The sequence below is a fragment of the Dendrobates tinctorius genome, unplaced genomic scaffold (assembly GCF_039654945.1).
Source record: "Dendrobates tinctorius isolate UK_male_01 unplaced genomic scaffold, ASM3965494v1 ptg000098l, whole genome shotgun sequence".
Taxonomy (NCBI): domain Eukaryota; kingdom Metazoa; phylum Chordata; class Amphibia; order Anura; family Dendrobatidae; genus Dendrobates; species Dendrobates tinctorius.
The window spans coordinates 23,282,486-23,296,661 of NW_027361766.1; the positions used below are offsets into that span (position 1 = coordinate 23,282,486).

At 47.2% G+C, this 14,176-nt stretch overlaps 1 protein-coding gene across 2 annotated transcripts in view; it reads right to left on the reverse strand.

Annotated features, from left to right (window-relative positions):
* The window catches only part of SLC45A3 (solute carrier family 45 member 3), a 51,517-nt gene extending 42,401 nt beyond the window's left edge, over positions 1-9,116 (reverse strand). For both annotated transcript variants that reach the window (XR_012234416.1, XM_073587227.1), the window contains exon 1: positions 9,007-9,116. The gene's annotated coding sequence lies outside the window, so the exon portion shown is untranslated. The remainder of the gene's footprint in view (positions 1-9,006) is intronic.
* Between the last annotated feature and the right edge of the window lie 5,060 nt (positions 9,117-14,176).

Sequence of the window (14,176 nt, forward strand, 5' to 3'; positions counted from 1 at the left end):
AGTGTGGCTGTGACCCTCTCTCAGAGCTGAATGTTGCTAGTACCCTCTCTCAGAGCTGAATGTGGTTCATGACCCTCTCTCACAGCTGAATGTGACTCACGACCCTCTCTCAGAGCTTAATGTGGCTCACGACCCTCTCACAGCTGAATGTGGCTCACGACCCTCTCTTAGAGCTTTATGTTGCTCAAAAGCCTCTCAGAGCTTTATGTGGCTCACGACCCTCTCTCAGACCTTTATGTGGCTCACGATCCTATCTCAAAGCTGAATGTGGCTCAAGACCCTCTCTCAGAGCTGAATGTGGCTCACGATCCTCTCTGAGCAGAATGTGGCTCACGATCCTCTCTGAGCAGAATGTGGCTCACGATCCTCTCTGAGCAGAATGTGGCTCACGATCCTCTCTGAGCAGAATGTGGCTCACGATCCTCTCTGAGCAGAATGTGGCTCACGATCCTCTCTGAGCAGAATGTGGCTCACGATCCTCTCTGAGCAGAATGTGGCTCACGATCCTCTCTGAGCAGAATGTGGCTCACGATCCTCTCTGAGCAGAATGTGGCTCACGACCCTCTCTGAGCAGAATGTGGCTCACGACCCTCTCTGAGCAGAATGTGGCTCACGACCCTCTCTGAGCAGAATGTGGCTCACGACCCTCTCTGAGCAGAATGTGGCTCACGACCCTCTCTGAGCAGAATGTGGCTCACGACCCTCTCTGAGCAGAATGTGGCTCACGACCCTATCTCAGAGCTAAATGCGGCTCACGACCTTCTCTCAGAGATGAATGTGGCTCGCAATCCTCTGTCAGAGGTGAATGTGGACCTCAAGGTCAGAAAGGCTGGGGACCACTAGTGCAAATGGGTCGCCCTCCCAGGGCTGTGGGGTACTCTGTACCGGGCCGGTATCAGCGGGATGTGTCACAGCAGCGGGGACCCGGTCCGTGGCCCTGGGCGCCCAAGTAATGGGGGGGAATGTAATGGTTTGAATGAATAGTTCGTGACGCCACCTGTGGTGTTCGGCAAGTGAGATGTTAGGCTGACGCTGCATGCAGATCCTCTGGGGCTGGTGGTGTGTTGCAGCTAAGATGGTGAAGCTCCCCACAGGTGGAGCTGTAGCCCCAGGTCAGTGTAGATGTGGGGGAAGAGGAGAGGCACAAGCGGTGAAGAAGCTGGTACCCAGATGTAGCGGGGTTGGATGCGTTGGCGCAAGAATGAATGGAGGACACCAGGGCTTGCAGTTCCAAAGCTTTACTCACAGTCTGAAGTACACACAGGTGCCTGCCTCCGAGCCGTGTCCTCCGGGTCAGGGACTCAGTCAACCTCCAGGCAAGATGGAATGCTCCCTTCCAACGCTCCGCCAACATGTGCCTTTCTGAACGTCTCCTCTATAGCGCCTTTAAGTGTGAAGTACTCACAGTACTGAGTTACACTGGAGTGCCTCCTGACTGATGTTCCCAAGAACTCTACTTGTATGGCAGACAGCTGTAGCCTGCTTCGGGGACTCTCTACTCCTGAGTCCCGGCTCACTATCTAAGTTGCTGTTGTGCCCCCAAGTCTTAGATGGGAGTAGTGCATTTACAGCCCACTACTCCACCGGTGTCTGCTGCAGAACCATTAGTGTCCATACAACCTCGGGGACCGGGCCCTGGCCTTGCGCTTAGAACTTCTAGGCAGGGCTCTTCCTCTAACCCACGTCCTCTCTGTTCCCTTTTACTCATTCTTTACGTTCTAATCTCTCTCCCTTATGGAAGATCAGGTTTCAGTTCAATGTCTTTCTCCTTCTTTCCTTTCCCGTGCCAGCAGACCCAGGTCACTGAGATCTGCTGCAGCACCTCCTTCCTCCATCCCTCTTCCAGGGATCTTCTTTCCTCACTCCTCTGAGTGGCTTCCTCTCTCAGACTGACATGTAATCCTAAACCTTCCCGCTCTTTTATGTATTCTAAACTCCACCCGCCTCCCAGCACGTTTCGTGTTCCAAGCAGGGAACCACCAAAGGTGCTTTGCTACTCTCTAAGCAAGGAGCCGCAATGTGGCTTTGCTGAACTACCGTGTTGTGTGGGGTGCGAGTGTTGGAGCGTGGTCAGGAGCCTCCAACTTACCTGGATGGTGGGGCACCACACCTCAGGAGGAGGTGCAGTACCTCTGTGGCGACTGAGCCTCAGGGGCGCCACATAAACAGGTGAGTGCATTATGGCTGTGACCCAGTGGTACATTGTAGTCCTTCCATAATGCTTTAGGCCACTGACCTAAAGGGTTTGTGCCCAATTTATAAGGTATCGCCTATCCATGGTTGACCAACAGTCCCATTCATTGTCTGTGGGACTGTAATGAGAAAGCCAAGTACATGGTGTGGTTATTTCTGACAGTTTTATAGCCAATGAATGAAGCAGAGGTGTGCATGCTTGACCTCTGCTCCATGCAGACAGGTCCGTTGACACTATCAGTGCAGGTTCAAGGAGACCTTCACTGATCAGCAAATACCCCTCAGTTGGACCGTTTATGCAAATTCTTTTAATGGTGTTGTTTCAATTTCCTGTAACATCCAATATTTTGTGCAGGTACTTTGTTCCTCCTATAATGCCAAACAAACTATACAATACACTGTATGTCTTCCGCAGCTGGGAGGAGACTAAAGAGTGACAGTAATATGTCATAGACAATTCAGAACGACTACTTGATCATATGGCTGGATATGAACTTATTCATGAAGAGAACACAAGAGGAGCATCTGCAGAGGAGCTGAACATGGTCCTATTAATAATACCTCCACACTAAGCAGTAAAGCAAATGGGTACCATCACTCACTGGCACTGTGTGGGCTGTACCTTAGACTGCAATATAAGGGGTCTACATGGAAATCATGGGAAACTTCCACATCGGCCCCCTTCTAGTGCTCCAGATGTCATTACATTGGATTTCCCTGATAGTGTCGAATAGGTCCCATTGGAGTTACAGAGAGGGCTTCCCCACTGTCTATCCTCTTACATGCTGTGGATAAACTATAGTGATCCTAGCTAGCTCCAAATGCAGCAGTTACCGCTGTGTAAAATAGCCGATACTCACAGGGTATGACAGATGCCAGGCAGGAGACGGGGCTGTCCAGTATCAGGACACATGAATTCCTGGTAAATCCCATGTACTGCATGGATCTTAGCTGCAATGGTGCACTACTGCTACATGGAAAGGCATCATGAGTGTACATCACACAGAACTGATACACTGCAGGTTTTCTGGCCAAAATCTCAGTGCAGAATACCCGCCACTGTATTTTAATAGTAACTTTGTAGTTGAAATTTTACAAAATTGACCTTTGTTGTGGATTTAAATGGAACCTATCAATGGGTTTTTGTTATGTAATCTGGTTATAGCATGATGTAGGGGAAGAAACCCTGATTCCAGTGATGTGTCACTTACTGGGCTGTATGTTATTGTTTGAATAAAATCAGTGTTTTATCAGCAGAGGATTATGGCCAAAGGACTAGTTGTCTCATGCCATGTAGTCCTTCCGCACTATGAAACTTAGCCGCGACCACTGATTGGCAGCATTCTGTCTATGCACAGTGCACACAGAAAGCTACCAATCAGTGGTGGGGGCAGGGTTATACAGGGCTCAGCATTCAGAGATCTGGTATACCTGCAGCAGATAAAATAGGGATTTTATCAAAACTACACCAAGCATTCAAGAAAGTGATGCATCCCTAGAATCACGGTCGCTGTCCCTACATCATGTATTTCTCGGCTAACATTGCAAAACCAGGAGGCCAATTGCCTTTAAAATCAGCAGCATGTCAAAACTTGACACTGAAAGAAAGCAAGTACTGCTGTGAACCCTGCAGATCTGTGGATGTGGCCCTGGACTATGATATAAGATGTGAGATAAGCAGTGGAATGCATTGATGAGGTAAGCTATGTAGGTCACTGCATTTTCATATGATAATCCTTGATTAGAAAAGCAATATAAATTACCGTATATAATCACCGTCATTTTAAAAGACATGTCCGTGTAATGAGATGGACATATTGCCTGCGTCTCCCCCCTTGAAGTACAAGTGCTGTTATAATGTGTAATGTGAATTGTGCTATGCGTTAATGGAGTTAATGATGAGTGTAGTTTGACAGTAGGAATTTAATGGTTGGGACTAGCCCAGAGTGGGAGGGGGCTACGCTGAAGGGAGGGAGACAGTTTCCTGTCAGAACAGCAGAAAGGGCCCAGTGTGTGTAGAGAAAAGACCTAAGATCTAATTTGAACAGTGCTGAATGACATGGGTGTCCCTAAGAGAGAAGACAGAGGATAGCAAGATTCTGAACAGAGAAGTAGAAAAGAAGTGATTGAAGGAACAGGGTGATCAATCAGAGATGGGTCCAGGGTCAGGATGCCTAATAGTACAGCATAGAGTTTATAACTCACAGAGGTAACGGGCCTAAACAGGAAAGAGTATGTAAGATGAAGACAGTGCCCCAGGTGGGAGTTCCAGAGCTTCAGAGACAAAGAGATAAGTACCGACCATACTGGCAATATAGTTCCCTAGGGGGGAACACTGTGAGCCCCCCAATGGGGACAGTGCCAATAAAGTCTTTCAAGCGCTGTGGAAATAATGGCGCTGTATAAGTGAGTAAAATAAATAAACATTCATACGTGATTAAAATTTAATGACAGAAAAACCCCACAATGGTCACAGAAATAACTTGAATCTGACAAAAGTAATAATAAATCAAAAATCTATGAAAATGAACAAATGAAAGTCAGACATTGCTTTTCAACCATGCTTCCACAGAATATAAAAAAAAATAAAACTTATGAAATAGGCCTGGACAGAAATGATGGTACCCGTGAAAATAATGTGACAAAAGGGACATGTTAAATCAAGGTGTGCCCACTAAATAGTATCACAGGTGTCTACAATCTTGGAATCAGTGAGTGGGCCTGTATAGTGGGCTACAGATACTGTGCTGTTTGGTGATATGGTGTGTATCACACTCAACATGGTCCAGAGGAAACGAAGGAAAGAGTCATCTCAGGAGATTAGAAAGAAAATTATAGACAAACATGTTAAAGGTAAAAGTTATCAGACCATCTCCAAGCAGCTTGATGTTCCTGTGACTACCATTGTACATATTATTCAGAAATCTAAGCTCTATGGGACTGTAGCCAACCTCCCTGGACTTGGCCGAGGGAGGAAAATTGATGACAAATCAAAGAGACGGATAATACGAATGGTAACAAAAGAGCCCAGAAAAACTTCTAGACAGATTAAAGGTGAACTTCAAGCTCAAGGAACATCAGTGTCAGATCGCACCATCCGTTGTTGTATGAGCCAAAGTGGACTTCATGGGAGACGACCAAGGAGGACACCATTGTTGAAAAAAATCATAAAAAAGCCAGACTGGAATTTGCCTAACTACATGTTCACAAGACACTATGCTTCTGGGAAAATGTCCTATGGACAGATGAGACAAAAATGGAACTTTTTGGCAAGGCACATCAGCTGTATGTTCTCAGATGGAAAAATGAAGCATATCAAGAAAAGAACACTGTCCCTACTGTGAAACACGGAGGAGGCTCTGTTATGTTCTGGGTCTGCTTTGTTGCATCTGGCACAGGGTGTCTAGAATCTGTGCAGGGTACAATGAAATCTCAAGATTATCAAGGCATTCTAGAGAGTAATGTGCTTCCCATTGTCAGGAAGCTTGATGTCAGTCGCAGGTCATGGATCTTGCAACAGTATAATGACCCAAAACCTATAGCTAAAAACATCCAAGAATGGCTAAGAGGAAAACATTGGACTATTCTGAAGTGGCCTTCTATGAGCCCTGACCTAAATCCTATTGAGCATCTTTGGAAAGAGCTGAAACATGCCGTCTGGAAAAGGCAACCTTCAAACACGAGACAACTGGAGCAGTTTTCTCTTGAGGAGTGGGCCAAGATACCTGTCGAGAGGTGCAGAAGTCTCATTGACAGTTACAGGAATCGTTTGATTGCAGTGATTGCCTCCAAATGTTGTGCAGCAAAATAATAAGTTAAGGCTACCATCATTTCTGTCCAGGCCTATTTCATGAGTTTTATTTTTTTTAAATTCTGTGGAAGCATGGCTGAAAAGCAATGTCTGACTTTAATTTGTTCATTCTCATAGATTTTTGATTTATTACTTTTGTCAGATTCAAGTTATTTCTGTCACCATTGTGGGTTTTTCTGTCATTAAACGAGGGGTAAAAACAATTTTGACCACGTGTGTTGGACTCTTACAAACTGGACTGTAGTACTGAGCTGGGTTGTGGAGACTTAGAGAGGAACAGTGAAGATAGAGGAGAAGCAAGTAGAGAAGAAGGAACTGAAACTGTGTGTGGAGATCCCCCGTCTTCGTTCATCCAGTTGTGTGACCGCTATCTACTGTATATAATCCCCACCAAGTTAATGTTGAGTAAAAAGATCTATTTTTTACTGGTGGTCTCCGTCACTGAACTGTCAAACCTCTGTTCCGGGCCAACCAACAACATAGATGTGGCCTGCAAGAGCATAGCGCCATCACAGGACAAGCCCACCACCCAGCCAGGACCCCCACCGTCATATAACGTGCTGGGGTGCAGAGATGAGTACCTCGCCCGCGGGCACAACCCTACGCCATGTTACATCCGTATCTAGGAACCTGTCTGCTACGCGGAGAATGTGGTTTCAGGGCACTTTAACAAGTTTCAGATCTTCACTAATTACCAGTAAAATGTTTATGGCAGCATTGTGAAGAGACATGTGCGGCTGTTATCGCTACTTGCTGGCTACAAGGCTGCAGCAATTTCACAAGTGTGGTAAGATGGCATCTAACAGGACAGAAGGGTCGCCAGTCTGCGTTTACCCATCTCCATACGTCGAGCAGGTAAACCACCCAGAGCAGCACACATACACATATAAAGAATGCGCTGTTTATTACGCCATTCGCGCACCGCAGGAATTGTGATTTCCTTTGAGATAAGAAGTGAAAGGACTATACAGCGAGCTTGTGAAGTATTCATTAGCTACCGGTATATAGGTAGAATTACAGGATATTTGATCTACAAGTTACGATGCCAAGCATTAAGGATCTATGCACGGTATAACGTGATGTAGGCAACACAACAAAAAAATTCCCAAAGGCTCAGAATGGGTTAAAAAATAAGAGGCCCCTATTGTTATGCATAAATAAATAATAAAGCCCCTAGAAATCAATAAGTGAGGCAAGGCTCCCCTCAACACCCCCTGCTGCTCTCCTTCTGACGTGGTCAGTCTCCCACCAGGTTATATACTTCATGCCGCAACAGTCATGGAAGGACCGCTGCAGCCAATCACTGCCTGAAGTGGCTGACCGCTGCGGCCAATCATTGGCTCTGTAATAGTTTTCTCTGTGTCAAGAGGGAATAAGAAGTAGATGCCAGTGGGAGAACAGAAAAGTGTTTGGAACGGTAGCAAGGGAATGGGTTTTATAAGGCAATTTCAGCCTTTAATGTTTATTCCAATTATTTTCCTTCCATCAAAATAATGGAAAATAATGAAATAATAGAGTTCCCCATCATGGTAATTAGTGCTCCATCTATTGGGAAAATGGCTCCTATAGCAGTAATACACCCTTACGGCAGTATCTCTACATATTTAGTCATCTTTGACATTCAGGACTCGAGTAATATTGCAACAACCCCCCAGGAGCTACAATTATGACTGTACACCCTTCTGTATTCTCCCAATAACACTTCTAGCTTGATTCTTTTTCTTTTTTAGTCCACTGACTTAAGATAAGTGCAGAGGACTTTAAATTTTCTCATCCAAGAAAATTGGGTCAAATATGCTAATCCCACTCGGATCTGAGTTTAAGCATGGTGTGATCCGAGTCTCTCTCCGATGGAGAAAAAATCTCCATCTTCTCCATTCTGTGGAAATCGGACTGCACTCAGATGTCATCCAAGAGCAGTCTGATGTTTTCCACGAGCTAATAGAATTGCACGTCCAAGTGTGATCTGAATATCAGATCCAATTCAAGAGATTTTTTTTTTTTCCAGGATTGGAAAAAAACTTGACATGTGCATGGCCCCATAGCATAACATGACGGATAGCACTCATCCAATTATTACAGTCATCTGCACAAGACCTTATTATGGGTGGATGAGGTTTCCACCAAGCTACATTGTTGTATCATAAAGCAACTGAGGTCTCAGGAAAAAGAAATAACGTGAACTATGTATTGGTCCCTGCCGAGAAATGTAATTTATCTCCTATTCAGCTGAATAGTAGCCGGGCCACTACACGATGAACAGCGCCCTGCTTACATCTGCTCTGCACCAGCTGATTGTTGGGGGCGCCCCATTAATCTGACACTGATGACGCTTTAACTACTTCTGGAATGTCTTCTGACTCCTGGCAGGTCCATGGATGACACTTCCAAATGTCCTAGGTGGGTCTGATACCCAAGTAATAGGAGAAATTGGCAATAAAAAAAAATCTGCTGAAATGCCCCCAAAAGTTGGGCAGTGCGCAATAAAAAAAAAAATTTATGATTCATAAATAAACTAAACCAAATAAAAATATGTATCATACCGCACGGTAACTCTGTCCCCTGCGACAAAAACCCATATATGTCCCGTATACATAGAATGGGAGCACGATTAACATGAAATAAAAAGGGGGCTAAGAATCATAGCTGATCTAATTTTGTTTTTAATTTCTGATACAGTAAGAAACAAAAAACAATAAATATTTAATATATTTGCTTAGAAAGAAGTCACTGACAGGGAAGAGTTAATTTTGGAGCAGGGAAGTTCAGTTTCAGGAGGTGGGAAAAAATGACAAAATCGCATCATAAGTGGTCATTGGGTGCGAGTCACAGGTCAGAGGGAAATAGAACAGACAGGGTGGGCACCGTGAGGAGCAGGGACTGACATGACCGGGACTCCTCTGCTCCCCAGTGCCCGGCGGGTCGGGGGTCTCGGAGCATGCGGCAGCTTCCATAGAGGGGCTGGCACGGAGAATGTCGCACCCTAGAATGAAATGTCTCACCTGGCTGCACCTGCGCCCCCCGGACGTGTCCCAGGCGACAGCTCGGCTCCTACTCTGCCCGGACTCTGCCGCACTTTCAAATCTCAGAGTGCGGCGCATGCGCAGTGCCGATCAGGGAGGGTAGAGTACACGGAGACCTGTGTGGGAGGAGGTGTGACACGGGATCGTGACCGTCACTTCGGGGAGGCAGGGGACCACCTCATCATCTGAGCAGTAAAGTGACCTCTGCAGGCGCTGCCTATAAACTGGTAAAACAGCAGGAACTGTCCAGTATAATGGTCTCTTTAACCCCTTCAGGACCCAGCCATTTTTCAGGTTCGCACTTTGATCCCACCCAACCCTTCCCTCTTCTTCACTTTTTTTCTCTCTCTCTCAGATTTAAGGCTTTTTTTTCCCCCCTTTTAAATAATACTTTTCATTTTACAATATAATATACCGAAAGATGCGGGGTGCAATGTGAAAAAAAATGCAATTCCTCCACTGGTTTTTGGGGATTCCTTTTTCCAGAGTTCATTGTGGCTTCCGGGTCATCCGATTATCCCGATGCCGAACGTATACAAACTTTTAAAAAAAAAATTGTGTTTGTGCCCCGATCTGCTGTGATCCGTCACTTTTTTGTTTTCGTCGGTGGAGCAGTGAGGCGGCGTGGGGTTTTTTTTTTGGATGGCGAGATATCATTTTTATTGCGGCCATTTTGGAGTAAATACAAAAGTTTTCGTCGCTTTTAATTGCATTTTTGGCAGACACTGTGGTTACCACCTTTTACCGTTTGGGTGCATTCCATATTTTTAGAGTACAGACTGTTACAGATGCAGCCATGTCGAATATTTTTTTTCATTTTTCACTTTATTCGGTTGGAAAAAGGTCATTTATACTGTAAGTGGCCGCAGACTTGTGAATCCTCGCATTGCGCACAGTGCACACTGTCAGGATTCTCCAGGAGAGGAGGGTGGGATTTGCATACACACTATCATGATAAAAAAAAAACCTTGCATTTTAGCAGGGGGGTGTAGACTTTTTATATCCATTGTATGTCCATCTTTACAAGCTGGATGGCCATTTATCAGAAAAGCCTTGTATATGGGAGAAGCAGAGCCCTCGCTGCCCAATGACTTCCATTTGTGTTGACTTTCCCTAGTAATTGGTTATAGTCCGCAGGTATAGGCGGCACATTCCAGCCAGTCTTACACTCTCTAAAATTAAATTCCAAGTGACATAATCCAGAATGAATATGATTACTTCAATGTTCCATTTGAATAGCAGCAAAATTCTGTCATTACATGTCATTAAGGAATATTTAATAGAAATATTTAGGACATGGAGAGTGATCGCTCCGTCCTACATGTATGACATGTCCTGAGGAAAGAGCAGGGACATCTACTGACACAGGTTATTCAGGTACTGAGGCATGTCTGACTGTAACCAGTCATCACCATGCAATTTAATTAACCTTAAAACCTATGAAACTATTTTGCAATCTGAATTAAAAGGGAAAAAAAAGAACTCTTGCATTTTCACCAAAGCCACTAGGGTTATTCTTTCTGTTCATTACAGAAGACTTTTCAGAATTCTCATTATCATTACAGACAGGGTCACAATGATAGGTAACCCCACCCAGGTGATAATACAGGATCACTCCATTTACAGTAGGTAATGTTATAGATGACCCTGCACCCCCTACCTGTGACCTTTGCAAACAATCATTAAATGCTCTAATACAATGCAATATAGGACCTAAATGCCCTCATACAGGGCCGGTGTCAGTATCCAGCGTACCCGGGCAAGTGCTGGGACCCTGGACAAGGGGGGAGGGGGCCCACTCGCCATTGGGTCCTAGGCCTCTCACCCAGCTATCTACAGGGCCGCCGACGCTGCCCCCATACAAATCATGAGGTTGATAGCTACCTAATGTATGTGACCAGTCTAACGCTGCCAATGTACATGTGTATTTCCTGAATGAATAAGCAGCATGAATTTATGATTACCTCTAGTGGCAAGTTTGAAAATTGCAAGATTTCAAGATTTTTTTATACAGATCATGATATACCATATATACTCGAGTATAAGCCGAGTTTTTCAGCACGTTTTTGTGCTGAAACAGACCCCTCGGCCTATACATGAGTCATTGTCCCAGAAGACAGAGGGAGGGCAGCAGCGGTGAATCAACGGGTCACAGGAAGCAGGAGCCGGCTGCTGCGGCTAAAGCCTGTGCCTGCTGTTAAAAAGAAATACTGGCAGTGAATATTAATTTCTCTTTAATAGCGGGCACAGTAGTCGCAGCCGCCGGCTTCCTGCAGCAGCCGGGCGATCACATGTACCCGCTACTTAAGGGAATGAATATTTACTGCCCTTCATGTCCATAGGCGTGGAGGGCGGTGAATATTTATTGCCTTAATTAGCGGGCACACATGATCGCCCCGCCGCTGCAGCTGCTGGCATCTGAACAAGACGCTGCGAGGGAACGCTGTTGCTGGGGGGAGATCTTTCTGATCAGGACAGACCTTTGCACTCGACTGTAGGAGGAGAGTCAAGCTCATGGTGGGAAGACAGAGTGCGCAGCCAGAGAAGGTTGATTCACTCTTCGCAGAGAGATGCCAGAGTACAGGTCCGTGCTGCATAGTACTAGCCCAAGCGCCTACTTACTGTGAGCAACTTGTGACTGTCTGTTCTCTCACCATTGATACAGAGAAGACATACCATGCCGTCCCGCTGACAATTGCTGACGCACTATTTAGTACTGACCGGGAGGAACACGCAGAGCCAGGTAGCTGAGCCCCGGCCCACTCCTCCGAACCTAGACATTTGTCGATGGTGCCACAGATTACTCCGCATCGTGTGCTGCCCGAGACCGCGAGGCTGCGCCTAGGGAAGCCAGGATACATCGCTGCCATCAGGAGACAGTGCCTCACTTTCCTTCAGGACAAGGCCAGAGAATTCACACGCCACTTGCAGCGCCACTGTGGGATTTTGTGAGACTTTAGAAGTACTCATGGAGTGGACCCGCTGGACCATGGCAACGAACCTCCCACTGGCGAGCTGACCAGGTGGACCACCCCCTATACAGGGAGTGTTAGGGGCAGACCCGCGGGTAACTATCACCACGGCAGCTGGTACCCAGGGAAAGGACACAGGAGACATGACAGGAGGCCGGAGAGGCTGGCGGAGGGTCTCCCTAGGACAGGAACACGGGCAAGACGTCAGGGACCAGGCACAGACTGGAGGACACAGCAGGGAGACCAGAACAGGACGGAGTGGAACCCCGGACTTCCAGATCCTAGGAGAGAGAACAGCGGAGATGACGGAAAAGATATAGGCAGGCTGAAAGCAGGGTACGCACAGCGGGAAGTGGGGCCAGAATCACTAGCAGGGCACAAGTGATAATCAGGCACCGCCAGGAGGAAGAGGCGGCCTGATATGGGGAACGTGTCAGGGACTTCCGGGTCACGACCTCTCCCAGAGCAGAGTGAGGAGAGCGTGTGCCTTCAGGGGGAATGGAGGGTGCGCACACTCCTGAACACAGTGTGAGCGTGCACCCGACGAAGAGCAGGAAGCCGGGCAGGGGCGCTCGCCCGTCTGAGCGCAGGAGACAGGGCAGGAACATGTGCTGGGTAAGTGTGCCGGGGGGCGGAGAGCCGCGGTGAGGAGCGAGGCGGCCGAGACTGCGGCGTGGAAGCAGGCAGTGACCAGGACGGCTGCAGCAGCGGTGTGGAAGCTGGCGGGGACCGCGGCAGCAAGCGGGAGGGACGCGGCAGCGGCATGACAGTACCCCCCTCCCTACGCGCCCCCCTCCACAGACTGGAAAGAAACTTAGCCAAAAAATTCGAGGAGCCTGGATATTCTCCCGAGGCTCCCAGGACCTCTCCTCAGGACCAAAGCCCTTCCAATCAACCAAGAAAAAGGTCCTCCCTCTTTGCTTTTTCATAGCCAAAATGTGTTTAACCTCAAAGACATCGTCAGCAGAGACAGGTGGAGGTGACTGGGTAGCAGAGGCATGGAACCGATGACAGGTTTTAGAAGGGACACATGAAAGGAATTAGGGATGTGGAGTGAGGCGGGAAGCCGCAGTTTGTAGGAGACATCGTTGATACGAGCCAAGACCTCAAAGGGTCCAATGTACCGGGGTCCCAGTTTATGCGAAGGGATCTTTAGACGAATGAACTTGGAGGATAGCCAAACCTTATCACCCGGATGATATAGTGGGGAATCCAAGCGCCTCTTGTCTGCGTGTCTTTTCACCCTGTCACGTGCTAACTCAAGAGCGGCCCTGGTCTCCTGCCAGATCCTGGAGAAATCCCCGGACAGAAGATCAGCCGCCGGTACACCCAAGACAAGAGGAACCGGTAGAGGTACACCTGGATGTTGCCCGTAGACGACAAAAAAAGGTGACTTGGCAGAAGATTCGCTGATGTGATTGTTAAAGGCAAATTCAGCCCACGGGAGTAAGTCAGACCAGTCATTCTGGTGGGCATTAGAAAAGTGCTGGAGATAGTTCACCAAATTCTGGTTAGTCCGCTCAGCTTGACCATTGGACTGTAGGGCTCTCCAAAATCGAGAGGTGAATTGGACTCCTCTGTCCGAAACAATATGCTGGGGCAGTCCATGGAGACGGAAGATGTGATGAATGAAAACTTTCGCCAAGTCAGGCGCTGAAGGTAACCCAGGGAGAGAGATGAAGTGTGCCATCTTGGAGAATCTGTCTACCACCACAAGACGGTGCAGTCTGCAGACTTGGGTAGATCGGTAATAAAATCCATGGCAACGTGTTGATTTTGTACTGCGTTATTATCTCTGTGTATGACTCATTGCCTGTGACCTGACTACTCTCTGCTCGCCCCTCTTGTACCTTTGCAGCTATCTCTGTGTGTGACTCATTGGCTACGTCTTGACTATTCTCCCTGTCTGTGCCCCCTGGTAACTTTGTCTCGCAGTTACCCTGCTAGGAGTTATCTTGCAGCTCCTAGCTCTGTGGAGTTTAGGCCATGCCCCTAGCAGTCACGTGCTTCAGGTCCTGCGGCTCTGAAGTACGCATCTACTTGGCTGCTGCCCGCTCCACAGGTATCTTTGAGCACTGTTCGCTTTACTCAGGACACACGCACTGGCTCAGTGAGCAAGTTCAGTGCGGTGTTCATGACATTATAACTGGCCTACAATTTTTTTTTTCTCTCCTCAC